Source organism: Triticum aestivum, chromosome 1D (assembly GCF_018294505.1).
Source record: "Triticum aestivum cultivar Chinese Spring chromosome 1D, IWGSC CS RefSeq v2.1, whole genome shotgun sequence".
NCBI lineage: Eukaryota > Viridiplantae > Streptophyta > Magnoliopsida > Poales > Poaceae > Triticum > Triticum aestivum.
In genome coordinates, this window is record NC_057796.1 from 336491938 (window position 1) to 336507285 (window position 15348).

Genomic DNA, 15348 nt, shown 5'->3' on the forward strand with positions numbered 1-15348 from the left:
CCGACTGTCCTATATGGTAGTGTTGGAAATCAATGTGTTAGGCCGTGTTCGGAATCCATCCCATCCGCTCCGACTCCGCGGAGTTGGGAAGCTCAGTTTAGGCCGCTCCGTAAAAATGAACTAGAGGCTCGTCCGCTCCAGAGCGGAGTGGAGGGAGCGGAGAGGAGCCGAAGGCGGCCTTAATATCGATTGCTGGTTCATACACTAACTCTGAATTCTTCCTGACCTCAGGCCTCAAAATTGTCGGATATGTTGCTTCTCGATACTTTGAACTTGTTTCTTCTTCTTAGAGATAGTAGCTTCTGCCGGCTAGTGGAAGCCTTTTGATTGGTGGCAATCTGAAAATGAAAATTGTCAAAGTGGTTCTAGAGAGCAACCTACAAAACTTGTGGAGGCGACATTTGCTACTTATGTATAGGGGGGGATCTAGATGATCTTTTGCTGCCACTTCTGATCTTTTTAATCTTTCTCACTTTCAGCTTCAGACTGAACATAGAAGAGAGAATTAAGCACGTACAAATCCATCAGTTGCATGAAAACTGAGAGTTAGATTTACACTACTCTAACAATGATAACCCCACGAGCAAAACTGTTTTAACTAATTGACCAAATGCTTCTTTTCTTATCACTTTTGTATAAGCTGTTGGTGACAGTTCCTGTGAGCATTGGCAAGAATCTCATATGCTCCATGTCTACTTTGGAGTCTAGATGAAGTACCTAGCCTCAGTTTGCTGCATCAGAATTGCTCAAAAACTGGCTGCTGTCATATTGCCTCATTTTTTCTTAATAATTAAGAGAGCTTGCCAATTCCAACCTAGCTCGGCATTGAGATGGAATGCTCACCACTAGTCAATTTATTACAGAGTTGAGAGCCGATAGCTGAACAATCGTTTTTTTTAGAAAAGGAGGAATCACCCCCGGCCTCTGGGAGATGCATGCAGCCATATTATTTATTATTCACAAAGACCTTACAAAGAAATACAACAGTAAACCCGAGGCCATCATCTAGACGACATCTGTTGCTACTCCTATCTTTTTGATGAAGGGGTGCCGAATGTCCGGACCAAATACCAAACAGACATCGCACAAAAGCCTAACATCTAACACCGGATGCCCCATCCAAGCCACATAGGCGGGACTGGGTAACACTCTGGTCTGGCGCACTCTCGGTGAGTACTGTAAGATTAGATGGAAGCGTTCCTACTCCTCGTGAGGAGCCGCGTGGTGTATATTTATGTGCGACAGGAAAGCCCCTGTTCGTGGCGTACAAGGCAAGAGTTGATCGCTAGGATACAACTCGTACAGGAAAGAAGAGATCAGGAAAGCTACAAGAGGGAATAGAGATAAGAGATGGTTGAGATTACATCAAGTTTAAATCATATCATCTAACACCCTCCCTTAATCTCAACTATCCTATATTCAAATTTCTCTTGAGTTCTTCAAATGGCTTGACTGGCAATGCTTTAATAAAACCGTCTGCCACTTGATCCTTAGAAGGAATAAATCGTATGTCCAACTTCTTCTCTGCAACTCTTTCTCGCACAAAGTGAAAATCAATTTCAATGTGTTTGGTTCTACCATGAAAGACTGGATTAGCAGAAAAATAGGTTGCTCCCAAGTTGTCACACCACAGACAAGATGCACGATGTTGCTTAATTCCTAACTCATGAAGTAATGACTCCAACCAAATAATTTCAGCAGTAGCATTTGCTAAAGATTTGTACTCAGCTTCTGTACTTGATCTTGAGACTGTAGCCTGTTTTCTGGCACTCTAGGAAATAAGATTAGATCCAAAAAATACTGCAAATCCTTCAGTTGATTTTCTGTCATCACTACATCCTGCCCAATCAGCATCAGAGAAAGCACTAACAAGAGTGGAATTAGAGCGTTTAAACTGAAGACCCAAACTTGCAGTATGCTTGATGTATCTTACAATCCTTTTAACAGCTGTCCGGTGTGCAGTGGTAGGTGCATGCAAATACTGACAAACCTTGTTAACAGCAAAGGATATATCTGGCCTTGTCAATGTCAAATATTGAAAGCTCCTACAGTACTCCTGTATCTTGTGCTTTCTTCTTCCTTAAGAGGTTCACCTTCAAATGCTGAAAGTTTCTCCGAAGAAGATAATGGTGTAGGTGATGGCTTACAGTCCTTCATCCCCATTCGAGTTAGAAGTTCAGTAGCATAGTTTTCTTGATTCAGTACTATGCCATCTTGAATCTTCTTAACTTCAATACTTAGGAAGAAGTGCAGATCACCAAGATCCTTGAGAGCAAATTCTGAACTTAGATCATGTAGAAGAGCATTAGTGGCATTTTGTGAAGAACTTGCAACTATGATATCATCAACATATATTAGCACAAATATAACTGTGGTTGCCCTGTTATAGATGAAAAGTGATGTATCGGCCTTGGATGCAATAAAACCAAGATGCCTCAACTGAGAGCTCAATCTTGAGTACCACGCTCTTGGTGCTTGTTTCAAGCCATAAAGAGCTTTGTCAAGCTTGCACACATAGTGAGGTGTTTTCTTATTCTCATACCCAGGTGGTTGTCTCATGTAAACCTCCTCTTCCAGAACACCATGCAAAAACGCGTTCTGAACATCTAGCTGCCTCAAGCTCCAGCCCCTGGACACAGCAATAGCTACCACAAGTCTGATAGTTGCAGCTTTAACAACAGGACTGAAAGTATCTTCATAATCTAAACCATAACGCTGTTTAAAACCTTTTGCAACAAGACGTGCCTTATACCTATCAATTGAGCCATCTGCCTTTTTCTTGATTCTGTAAACCCACTTACAGTCAATGATATTTTTACCTTTCTGTTCTGGTACAAGATGCCAAGTCTTGTTTCTCATAAGTGTAGAGTACTCTTCATCCATAGCACTTTTCCACTTTGGATCTCCAAGTGCAATCTCTAAATTTGTTGGTTCTCCTGCAATACACAACATGCCATACGATATATTACCATCAGTTCTAATTTTTGGGTTTCTTATACCTTTCTGTAGTCGGGTTATAACACGTGAGATGACTGCTGGTTGAGGTTGAACAGGACGGGTAGGTTGTTGCACAGGAGATGGTGTAGAAGATCTGGCCATAGAAGATCCTGGAAAAGAATCTGACCCGCTTTGCACAGCGGATCCGGACCCAGAGCTGGTAGCCTCCGGTGTGGCCGAAACTGCCGCTGCTTCAGCGCTGGTGGCCGCAGAAGATCCCGCGCTCTCCTCTGTGTGCGTCTGCATGTGGCGCGCGGGGCACAGCGACCTCGAGCCTGACGCGCCCGAGCCTGGTAGTTTTGGTGCTAGTGCATGCCCGCACATGGGACGCGGGACCGACGCTGTAGCGGGCGACGTGGCGCTCGTTCGCTGGATGGACCGACTCCTGACCGGCGCATGATTCTGGGCAGATCCCCGCGCGCAATCCGAGAGATCCTGACGCACAGGAGTTCCAGGTGACATCGGATCCTCCTCGTGTCCAGCGCCCGCGTCTTCTTCCTCCTCATGAAATATAACATCATTTTCTGCCAAATTTTAATCATTCTGTGCACCGTTTTCTACATCGTTTTCCTTTGCGTTTTCTCCATGATCCTGCACAGGTAAAGACACAGTACCAGCACTAGCAGAATTATCATTTTGGTCAGTACAATTGTCGCCCCCATGATCAAAACTTCGTAAAGTGGATGGAAAAAGAAGGATTTCTTTTCTAAGAAGAGCTCCGGCATTAGGATGAAGAGACGCAAAGGGAAAAACAGACTCGTCAAATACAACATCGCGAGAGATGTAGACCCTACCAGTAGAGATATCTAGACATTTAACTCCTTTGTGAATTGGGCTATACGCAAGAAAAGCACATTGCTTTGAACGAAAAGCAAGTTTGCGTGTATTGTAGGGTCTAAGATTGGGCCAGTATGCACAACCAAACACGCGGAGAGATTTGTAATCAGGAGTAATGCCATAGAGTCGTGCGATAGGAGTCTCAAACTTGATGACTTTACTAGGGAGCAAGTTTATGAGATATGCAGCAGTCAAAAAAGCTTCATCCCAGAATTTGAGTGGCATGGATGCATTTGCTAGTAGGGCTAACCCTACCTCAACAACGTGGCGATGTTTTCTTTCTGCAGAACCATTCTGTTGATGAGCATGTGGACATGAAACATGATGTGAGATGCCAAGTTGTTGAAAGAAAGAATTTAGTTTCTTGTATTCGCAACCCCAGTCAGTTTGCATAGCAATGATCTTAGTGTTTAGTTGTCTTTCAACAAGATTTTGAAAATTCTTGAAAACTTGAAACACTTCAGATCGTTTCTTAAGAAGATAGATCCAAGTAAATTTTCTATAGTCATCAATAAAGCTTACATAATATAAGTGTCTACCAACTGAGACATGAGCTGGCCCCCAAACATCTGAGAATACAAGTTGTAAGGGTGCAGTAGAGATACTGGTAGAAATAAGATATGGTAGTTGATGACTTTTAGCTTGCTGACATGGATCACAAACTGACTCACTACTAGACTCATGAGCATGGGGAAGCTTATTTTCGCTAAGAACAAGTTTAACAATAACTGATGAAGGATGACCTAATCTACTATGCCCTTTGCAGAAGGCGGCTTGATGGCGACAAAAGCTTGCTTATTTGACGATGACGACAACGATGATGATATAAGTGGGTAAAGACCTCCCACACACTTGCCCCTAAGAAGTACCCTCCTCGTGTCCAAGTCCTTAACCAAAAAGAAGTAAGGATAAAATTCAATTAGAACACGATTATCAAGAGTAAACCTATGAACTGAGACAAGATTTTTTGAAGTTTCAGGAACATATAGGATCCTATTTAGATGCAAGTTTTTCACGGGATTTTTGACAACTGAATGACCAACATGAGTAATTTTCATACCAGAACCGCTTGCGGTGTGAACTTGGTCCGGTCCATGATACTTGTCCCTGATGGTTAGCTTGTCCAGCTCACCCGTGATATGATTTGTTGCTCCAGTGTCCGCGTACCATGCCATAGCTGCTGGTGACGGCATTTGCCTCCTTCTCTTCATAATCATCTTCCTCATAGCGATCCCAACATGCACGGGCACCTCATGCATGAAATTTGTAACAGATTTGGCACTCAGGGTAATCCCGAGTTGGTTGTTGACGTTGCTGATGCTGCTGTTGTGGACGTCCTCGGTAGTTTCTGCCACCGTTGGCGCCGGCACCAGAAGGAGTGGGAGGACGCCTTCCTCTGCCACGCGCCCTGTTTCCTCGGCCGCGGCCTCTGTTGTTTCGGCCACGACCCCTGTATACCAAGTTTGCTGAAGAGTTGAAGCCGACACCTTCTGCCCCATCGCCCAACATCTCCATCCGTTGATCAAAGGCAGAGATTTGGGCAAAGAGTTCGTCGACACTGATGGATGTCTTGACAGCGCCGATGGCAGCCACCACGGGATCATAGTCGCGGTCGAGACCTGCGAGTACGTAGTCCACCATCTCGGGATCTGAAACTGGACGACCTGCTGCAGCAAGTTCATCCCCGAGGTTCTTCATCTTGGCGATGAAGGAGGAGCTGGACATCGTGCCCTTCTTTGTGGTGGTGATGGCGATCCGCAGATTTGTAATACGAGATTGTGACTGTGATGCAAAGATTGTGGTGATTGCAGTCCAAAGATCATAGGTATTTTCCTTACCAATAACCTGTGCAAGAATCTCTTTTGAGAGAGAATTCAGCAGATGACTAAGGACTTGTTGATCCTTCTGCAGCCATGGCGCATACAGTGGGTTTGGCACCGCAGCCATGGTCTTGTCCGACTGCTGCTGCTCCACCGTGGCTGGGGGCTCGGCGTCGGTTCCATCTAGGAGCCCCGTGACCTGCGCTCCTCGCAGGCCGGGCATCACTTGGGCTTTTCATAGGAGATAATTCCCCTTTGTCAACTTCTCAGCCGGCGGAGGACCAAGGTTGAGGACAACTGAAGTCGAGGAAGCCATGGCGATGGAGAGGTTTCTGGTAGCTAGATTGGGAAGAGGATGGCTCTGTATACCATGTAAGATTAGATGAAAGCGTTCCTACTCCTCGTGAGGAGCCACGTGGTGTATATTTATGTGCGACAGAAAAGCCCCTGTTCGTGGCGTACAAGGCAAGAGTTGATCGCTAGGATACACCTCGTACAGGAAAGAAGAGAACAGGAAAGCTACGAGAGGGAATAGAGATAAGAGATGGTTGAGATTACATCAAGTTTAAATCATATCATCTAACAAGTATCACACATACACGCTGCAAAGGGCCGTCACCTTCATTTTCCCTCGATCCATCTTCAAAGCATGTACTGACGTATCGACCTTGTCAGGCCTCTCTGCCATCGACGCCAGACAACGTCGACCTCCTGCGCGTGTCCATCGCCACACATCTGACGCCCAGCTTGAAACTAGATCTTCTTCCGAGTTTCGTTCTCCATGCCGCCGAGAACCGCCGCCATGAATATGTAGAAATAAACACCACTCCACCGAACAATCGCCATGTAGAAGAACATTCCAGAACATTCTTGAGTCCTTGCGCGTATAACTACGTACCAAGTATTGTTTTACTGTGCGTAGGGAACACGCGGCAAATGTGTATGAGCGGGCCTTGTAGAAAAGGTGCGAAGCCTTTACTAATCTCGTACTCCCTCGGTATCTAAATATTTGAACTGTAAAAAAGCTCATATAAATACAGGGGGAGTGGAAAGCAAATGCAATATACATACGCAGGTACCCGCGTAGCGTAAACATGATGCAGTCAATATGCGTGAGCACTCAAACTTATTCTTTCTCCGGGATTGGAAAAAAAGGGCAACTTGTGGGAAACATATGTCAAACACTGAACTTGTTCTTTCTCTAGGACTGGAAAAAAGGCCCTTAAAAGTCATGACATTCGGCGAGCAATGTAATGGTAGTACCAGCAAGTGATAAATTTTTTTATTCGTATTCGAAGTGCAGATTAATTAACAATCAGTTGAATTTTCGCGGCACCGAAACCTTAGTGGGGTGCCTAGTTCCTAGTATTAATCCCATCTGTTTGTCCTTGTTTAATCAAATTTCGGTAAAGCATGTCTTCCGGTCCCCTCCTTACATCATCGGCAGCTGCAGCATATAAACCTTTTGTGTTTAAATTAAGTCTAGTCTACAATGTGCGATCACTTGAAGGAATCTTTTGGAATAGCAGAGGTCTGAAAGACTTGGCTAAAAGAAGGTTTCTTGCTGAGGCATCACTGGAGCATCGTTTAGATTTTAGTGCTCTATCGGAAACTGGTAGAGACAACTTTGCGCCCCAGTTCCTTTCCTCTCTTGCGGGTGGTGTTGATTTTGATTGGCATTGCCTTCCTCCGCGAGGAAGATCGGGTGATATCTTGCTGGGTGTGAGATGCGATTCGCTTGAAGTTCGGAGTGTAGTGATGGGTGACTTCGCCGTTAAGTTTCGAGTCAGGTCTAAGGTTGATGGCTTCAACTGGGAGTTGGTGGCGGTTTATGGTGCCGCACAACCCGAACTTAAACCGGAATTTTTGGCGGATCTTGTTCGGATTTGTGGGTCCGAGCAGCTTCCTATCTTAGTTGGGGGTGACTTCAATATCATTAGGAGGAGAGAGGAGAAGAATAATGATAATTTTGACGGCAGATGGTCGTTCATGTTCAATACTATCATTGAAAGTTTGGATCTGAGAGAGATAGAACTTTCTGGTAGAAAGTATACCTGGGCTAACTCTCTGCCCAACCCGACTTACGAAAAACTTGATCGCGTTCTTGCGAGTGTGGAGTGGGAACAGAAGTTCCTGCTTGTGACGGTTCAAGCTCTTTCACGGGGTTTTTCCGACCACACACCCCTGTTCGTTGACTCAGGGGAGCCGAACCACGTGGGAAACAAAAACACCTTCTCTTTTGAGATGGCCTGGTTCGAACGCGAAGGATTCCTAGACCTGATCGCTAGGGAATGGGCGAAGGGTGTAGGCGGTAGAACTGCGGTCGAGCGTTGGCAAAATAAGATTAGGAGTTTGAGAAGCTTCTTACGGGGCTGGGCTAAGCACCTTAGTGGGGTATATAAGGTTGAGAAGGACAGGCTTCTCTCTCTTATACAGAATCTGGATGTTAAGGCTGAATCCATGATTTTGACGCCTGCTGAGCTCCAGGTTAAAACTGACGCAGAGAAGAGGTTAAAAGAACTTCTCCGTGAAGAAGAATTGAAGTGGGCTCTGCGGGCTAAGGTTCGCAAAGTGGTCCAAGGGGACGCGAATACTCAATTCTTTCATCTGATTGCTAATGGTAAGCACAGAAAGAAGAGAATATTCCAACTCGAGCAAGATGAGGGCACTATTTTAGGACAGGATAACCTAAAAACATATATAACCGAGTATTATAGGCAGTTGTTTGGCCCTCCGGAGGATAATTGTATATCTCTCGAAGAGTCCAGAACTGAGGATGTGCCTCAACTCTCGGCAGCTGAAAATGATATTCTGGTTGCCCCATTTTCGGAGAAGGAGGTGTTTGATGCTATAGCACAGTTGAAAAATAATAAGGCTCCCGGACCGGATGGATTTCCGGCGGAGTTCTACAAAAAGTGTTGGCATATTATTAAGGGGGATTTGCTACCTATGTTTCATGATCTGTTCTCTGGACAGCTTCAGTTATTTCACTTGAACTTTGGCACTATCACACTGCTTCCGAAGAAGACGGATGCCGTGAGAATTGAGCAGTTCAGACCGATCTGCCTTCTCAATGTTAGTTTTAAAATCTTCACCAAGGTCGGGACTAATAGGCTCACACAGATTGCGCATTCTGTGGTGCAGCACTCCCAAACCGCTTTCATGCCGGACCGCAACATCCTTGAAGGGGTGGTCGTTCTCCATGAAACACTCCATGAAATCCATTCCAAGAAGTTAGATGGTGTCATTTTCAAGGTGGATTTCGAGAAAGCGTACGATAAGGTTAAATGGCCCTTTCTCCAACAGGCATTGCGTATGAAAGGTTTTGATGCAGCCTGGCGATGCCAGGTTGAATCATTTACGCAAAAATGGAGTGTGGGAATTAAAGTGAATGACGATATTGGTCATTACTTCCAGACACATAAAGGCCTAAGACAAGGAGATCCGATGTCCCCTATCTTGTTTAACATTGTGGTTGACATGTTAGCTATCTTGATAGGAAGGGCTAAGGAGAATGGTCAAGTGGGTGCCTTGGTACCTCATCTGGTTGATGGAGGTGTATCCATCCTTCAGTACGCTGATGATACTATCATCTTTATGGAGCATGACCTGGCCAAGGCGAGAAATATGAAGCTGGTGTTATGCCTTTTTGAACAATTGACTGGGTTAAAGATTAACTTTCATAAGAGCGAGCTGTTCTGCTTTGGTAGAGCCAAAGACGAACAGGAAGCTTACCGGCAATTGTTTGGGTGCGATTTGGGGGATTTACCTTTCTCTTACCTAGGTATTCCAATCCACCATAGAAAGCTGACCAATAGAGAATGGAAGTGTATCGAAGACCGGTTCGAGAAGAAACTGAGTTGCTGGAAGGGCAAGCTCATGTCATATGGAGGCCGACTAATTTTGATTAATTCGGTGCTCACGAGTATGCCTATGTTTCTCTTATCGTTCTTTCAAGTCCCAGTTGGTGTTAGGAAAAGACTGGACTTTTATCGATCGCGTTTCTTTTGGCAAGGTGATGATCTTAAAAGAAAATACAGACTTGCAAAATGGGATATCATCTGTAGACCGAAAGACCAAGGGGGTCTTGGTATTGAGAATCTTGAAGTCAAGAACAGATGCCTTCTTAGCAAGTGGCTGTGGAAGCTTTCTTTTGAGACTGAGGCCATGTGGGCCCAAATCCTTCGCAGCAAGTACCTACAGACAAAGTCCTTGTCTCAGGTCACTGTCAGGCCAACTGACTCGCCGTTCTGGAAAGGCCTGATGAAAGTCAAACAATCGTTGTTTAATAGGACAAAGGTTGTTATTGGTAACGGCGCTAGTACACGATTCTGGGAGGATACTTGGCTCGGTGAGACACCCTTGGCCATTCAATATCCGTCTTTATATCGTATTGTTCAACGACGTGAGGTGTTCGTTGCTACGGTGTTTCAATCCAACCCCCTTAATATTCAGTTCAGACGGTCGTTAGTGGGCAATCGTTGGGAAGATTGGCTCCGTCTAGTTCGGAGACTAATGGATGTCCATCTTTCTCAACAACCCGATGAATTGCGCTGGAAACTGACTAGGTCTGGAGTGTTCACGGTTAAATCAATGTATATTGATGTGATTAATTTGAGTTCCATTCCTACATCCAAGCATGTTTGGGCTGTCAAAGTTCCTTTGAAAATAAAAGTGTTTATGTGGTTTATCCATAAACAGGTTATTTTAACCAAGGATAACTTGATTAAGCGTAATTGGACAGGACCTACGAGGTGTAGCTTCTGTGATCGGGACGAGACGATCAAGCATCTCTTTTTTGATTGCCCGCTTGCCAGAGTACTTTGGCGGACGGTTCACATTGCTTTTAATATTACTCCACCGAATTCTGTCACCACGTTATTTGGGACATGGCTCACTGGGGTTGAGCCTGAATTAGCGAGACATATTCGTGTTGGAGTTTGCGCGTTTTTGTGGACTATCTGGACTTGCAGAAATGATTTGGTTTTTAACAGAATATCACGTATTCATTTTTTGCAGGTTATTTTCCGAGCCACGGCCATGATCCGTTCATGGTCACTACTCACTCCGATGGTGGCCAGGGAGCATTTGGTTACTGGATCTATCCGCTGGGAGATGGTAGCTCGGGATATCTTCAACCGGTTTGGATGGCGGTCATGTAATAGGATAGGCAATTAGTTTACTTATCTATATTTAGCCAGCCGGATGTGGCGTCTTTTCTTGGCTAGTCTGTGTGTCCAGCCTCTTTTGCTCTGTGTGAGCTGTCTTTTTATTATTTTTCTATCGGAGACTTTCGAACCTTGTTGGAACCTTTTCTTTCGTTAATAAGATGGCCGTATGCATCACTCTGATGCAGAGGCCGGGAAGACCCCCTTTTCGAAAAAAAAACTTGAAGAGAAGGTGGACACATTCAAAGCTTGATAGGTGCGCAGAAAGGTTCCGACCATTGTTTAGCTCGCTCGGCTTAAAAGGCGCTCGAGTTGAGTTGACATCATTCAGCCGTGTTTCAACTTTGAAAGGGTTGGTGATTAGCTAGCTCGGTTCCCTTTAGGTTTTTAGGGGACAAAACAGCTTCCTAGCTAGCTAAAAATATATCACTCCAATCTTCTTCTGCATGGTGGTCATCAGCCGTCCATGTTACTTGGTTGCCCACTTGTTATCTGGGCTATGGTTTCAAGCTCCAAATCAGTGGGCTATATATATAAACACGGTATGCGCATTTCTGCTAGAAATTCCCATCTGGAATCATATTTTTTTTTTATTTTGAAAAGGAGGATGACCCCCTGGCCTCTGCATCTGGAAGATGCATGCGGCCATTTTATTGATTATTCATAAAGACATTACAAAGAAATACATCAGTAAGTCTGAAGCCACCATCTTCGCAACATCTGTCGCTACTCCTTTCTAACTGATGAAGGGGGTGCCGAGAGTCCGGGCCAAATACCAAACAGATCTTGCACCAATGCCTAACATCTAAAACCTGAGGCCCCAACTAAACCACCTGCTCTGGGGCACTCACCGGTTTGGCGCCCTCTCAGAGGCTGCCGCCGCCATCTTCCACCGATTCATCTTCCACCGATTCATCTTCAGAGCATGTACCGACGCATCAATTGTCAGGCCTGCAGTCGACGCCACCACGACGTCAGACAATGCCACCTCCCTACGCGCGTCCATCATCATACATCCGTTTTCGAGACCCTGCTGCTCCACGCCGTCGAGACTCCACATCGCCGACGCGAACAAGAAACGCCGCTCCACCAGTAAAACAGTAAAACCGTTCACTGGTCCCTCGATCCAATGCACACCTCCAAGAATGACACCCTCAAGAAGGGAACGACACGAGAGCGCCGCCATCATCCGATCAAATGATCAAGGGTTTCCATCAAATGATCAAGGGTTTCCCCCGGAGGTATCGGGAGGAGCTGGGAGCTTCACCTCGATGATGCCTTCAAGAAGGAAACGATGCAAGGGTGTCGCCATCACCGGCTCCGGCCACCGACCAAAGACTAGGTTTTCACCCGGATCTGTCTCAAGTAATCCAGCCGACAACCTGTGCACCATCTCGACCGCCTTCAAAGCCCCAGATCTAGCCGCCTAGATCCGGCGATCATCCGCAACAACACTGCCACCGTGGGAGCCCTTGGCACATCGGCCACTGCCTGTGGGTGCCACCACTGGAGCCTGGGAGGAGGGCTGCCACCCCACCTCTCCAAACCGTGATAGCCGTCGAGAGGGATCACGTGCGCTCGTCACCGTCTCTGATCCGAACCAATCCGGAGACCAAGCCACCAGATCGCCGGTGCAGATTCGCCTTGGACAGGGACAACACCACGCTATGCCGTCACGGGCAGCCCGAGCTTCACTTGCCGCCACCTTCCAGAGCCGCCGCCCCGGGATCCAGGCCGAACGTCGCCGCCGCCAGATTGACGAGCCGTCGGCCACCGCAACCATGGCCGTCGTGACCATGCGGACACGCCCAGCGGCCCGCACCACCCGGACTCCCACGTCGCCTGCAGCTCCGCCGCCTCCGCCCGCCACCATGCCGCCGCGTTGTGTCGTCGCCGGAGGCGAGTCGCCGCGCCGCCGCGACCCAGATCTGGGAGAGGCGCCCCGACGCCGATGGGTGACCTGCCTCACCCGATCTGGACATGAGAGGGAAGTGGTCCTCCGCCGCCGCCGTCGGCCGGCCGGGGCTTCGCCCGGCGGCTTCCTCCGACAACGACGGAGGGGAGGACGCTGGGGAGATAACCCGGCGGCACAGATGAGATCTCCGCCCGAGTCGCCCTAGAAGGGGACGACGCGGGGGTTGGACGCGAGAAGTATCTGGAATCATATCTAGTGTCTATGAATTTCTCTAAGAAAAACTCTGGTGTCTGTAATTTTCTACCGGAAAGGAGGGAGTGTCCTTGCCTCTGCATCAAGCGATACTGGTACCATGGAATTTATTATAAAATTTCAATTACCTTTTTTTCTGTGGGGAAAATTTTCAACCACCTTGGCCCAACTAACTTTCCGAGATCTATGACCTTATGTCTGTCACCAGCTGGTGACTTTTCTCCATAAAATAAAGCCAAAAACTATATCCTAGAGCAAAGTAATTCGGCACTACAGGTGTCAAATTACTGGGAGACGAATATGACGACGTCAAATGTCAATGGAAGCTATCTGAATATCAACGGATAGGGGGGCCACTCTGATGCCATCTTTGCTGGAACAACATTGCCCAACCATTGTTTCAGCCCCAAAAGAGTTATAAAGTATTATTTTACTTAGAAGAAAAGGCAAAGGCAGGCAATTGCCCTGAATATGCCTTAACTTAAGATATGTAAAGCATGTATAGGTTGGTACCACAAAACTAACCCTAGATACTCCTAACAATGCAAATTTAAGTTTGAATAAGTCATTTATGGGCATATGAGCTTATGTTACTCAAATTAATTAAGAATGTAACTAGCTCGCCCGTCCAAATTATGCTGGCTGCACAAGTACAAGGTCAGATATATCACTAACAAAAAGAACGTTAGGGAAAAATATTCTTTGACGAAAGTGGTTTGACAAAAATCTTGAAGCTCGGCTTCTTACACACACTCACACAAGTAGACACGTTTATTTATTTATTTATTTTGAGTGTTCTTCATTCTTCTTCCGACTTAGGTGCTCACGCCCTCCTTTACTTTCATGCGAGGTCGATGTAGAGGTCATTGGCAACAAATTATATTCAATGTGGGGGTTGACCATAGCTTAAGAAGCCATGCTCCCGCATGGTCGAAGACATGCTTCAAGAATTAAGTTTCTGTTGAAAATTACTAAGATCACATGGATACATGTTTATGAACTCATTCTAGTAGATTGACCCATCCTCGTTACTCCCTTCGTCCAGGTTTATCGGACCCCTCGTACTTTGTGTCAAAGTTTAATCATAGATTTGACTAACAAAATCTAAGTTGTATCTCACAAAAAGTATATTATTGGATATATTTTTTCATGGCAAAAGCTCTGCCTTTCCATATAGAAGAAGAGAATTGACCGCTTAATAAGAAAAACTTACTGAAAACTGATTGGATTTGTATTCGAAAGAACTTTTCAATGGTATTGTTTTTCTGGTGTATAACTTACATTTTGCTAGTTAAATCTATGGTCAACGTTTGATTCAAAATAATATGATGCCTAATAAACCTGGACAGCGGGAGTAACATCCTAGCTATAGGAAGGAAAAATGGCCCAGAGCAACCCTTCGCGCCATGTAAGTGTTCTCCTATTCAGAAGGGAAGAGCATCACTCTATTCCAACGTTATAGAATCAGGTGCATATATAGTTGGTTGAACCATGGTTCAGTTGAACCAGGCTAGCTGTGGTTTATTCATGTATAAGGATACGAGCCTATGCTGCCGGAGGAAACCGTAGCTCATCATACCATTAGGCCCCGCTTGGATTCCCGTTTCCGATCGTATCCGACTGGTTTAGGATACGGAACTACTCTGCGTACGATTTTATTCTATCCGACTCTGTACGATGCCTAATCTAGTGGTGCGTTGCCGTTTGGATCAGGAGTTGAACGGCTTAATCTGCTATGTCGTATGAAATCGGACAAGCAAGAGTCGTACGCATAGCAAGACTCTTTAGGATACACGCCTGGACTGGTTGTTTTGTTTCCCGGCGGAAAATTAGCTGTGACCCGTAATTTACATCTGTAAAATAAATACAAGTGTAAAAGTTTACACCCAATCCAAGCGGGGCATTTCTAATATGGTATCAGCCTAATCAATTCAAACCCTAGCGCTTCCGCTCCGCGCCGCCTCCGGGGCGGTCCGCCTTCATGACCGTTGCTGGGGGCCGCACTGCCCGTACCTAGGGTTCGTCCGCCGGTCGTGTTGACCGGCTGCCTTAGAGAGTCTTTCTCCCGATTCTTTGATCCAGGTTTTTCTCTCTGTCACTATCGTCTGGATCGGCGTTTCTTTTTGGTTTTTCCGATCTAAGATTTGTTTGCGTCGCCCGCCGCCGTCGTCGTCCCTTGCGCGCCTCTACTCCGACATCGGCACGATTACGCGGCTTCTTCTCCGACACGATGGCCATGCGCGACACGTGGCGGCCCTGAACGACCGTCGTCCGCGCATCCGTCGCTCGCGTCGTTCTGCGTTGACCGTCGTCGCCTTGATTGGATCGGGATCCTCCTTCAACCTCGCCTTCATCCAGC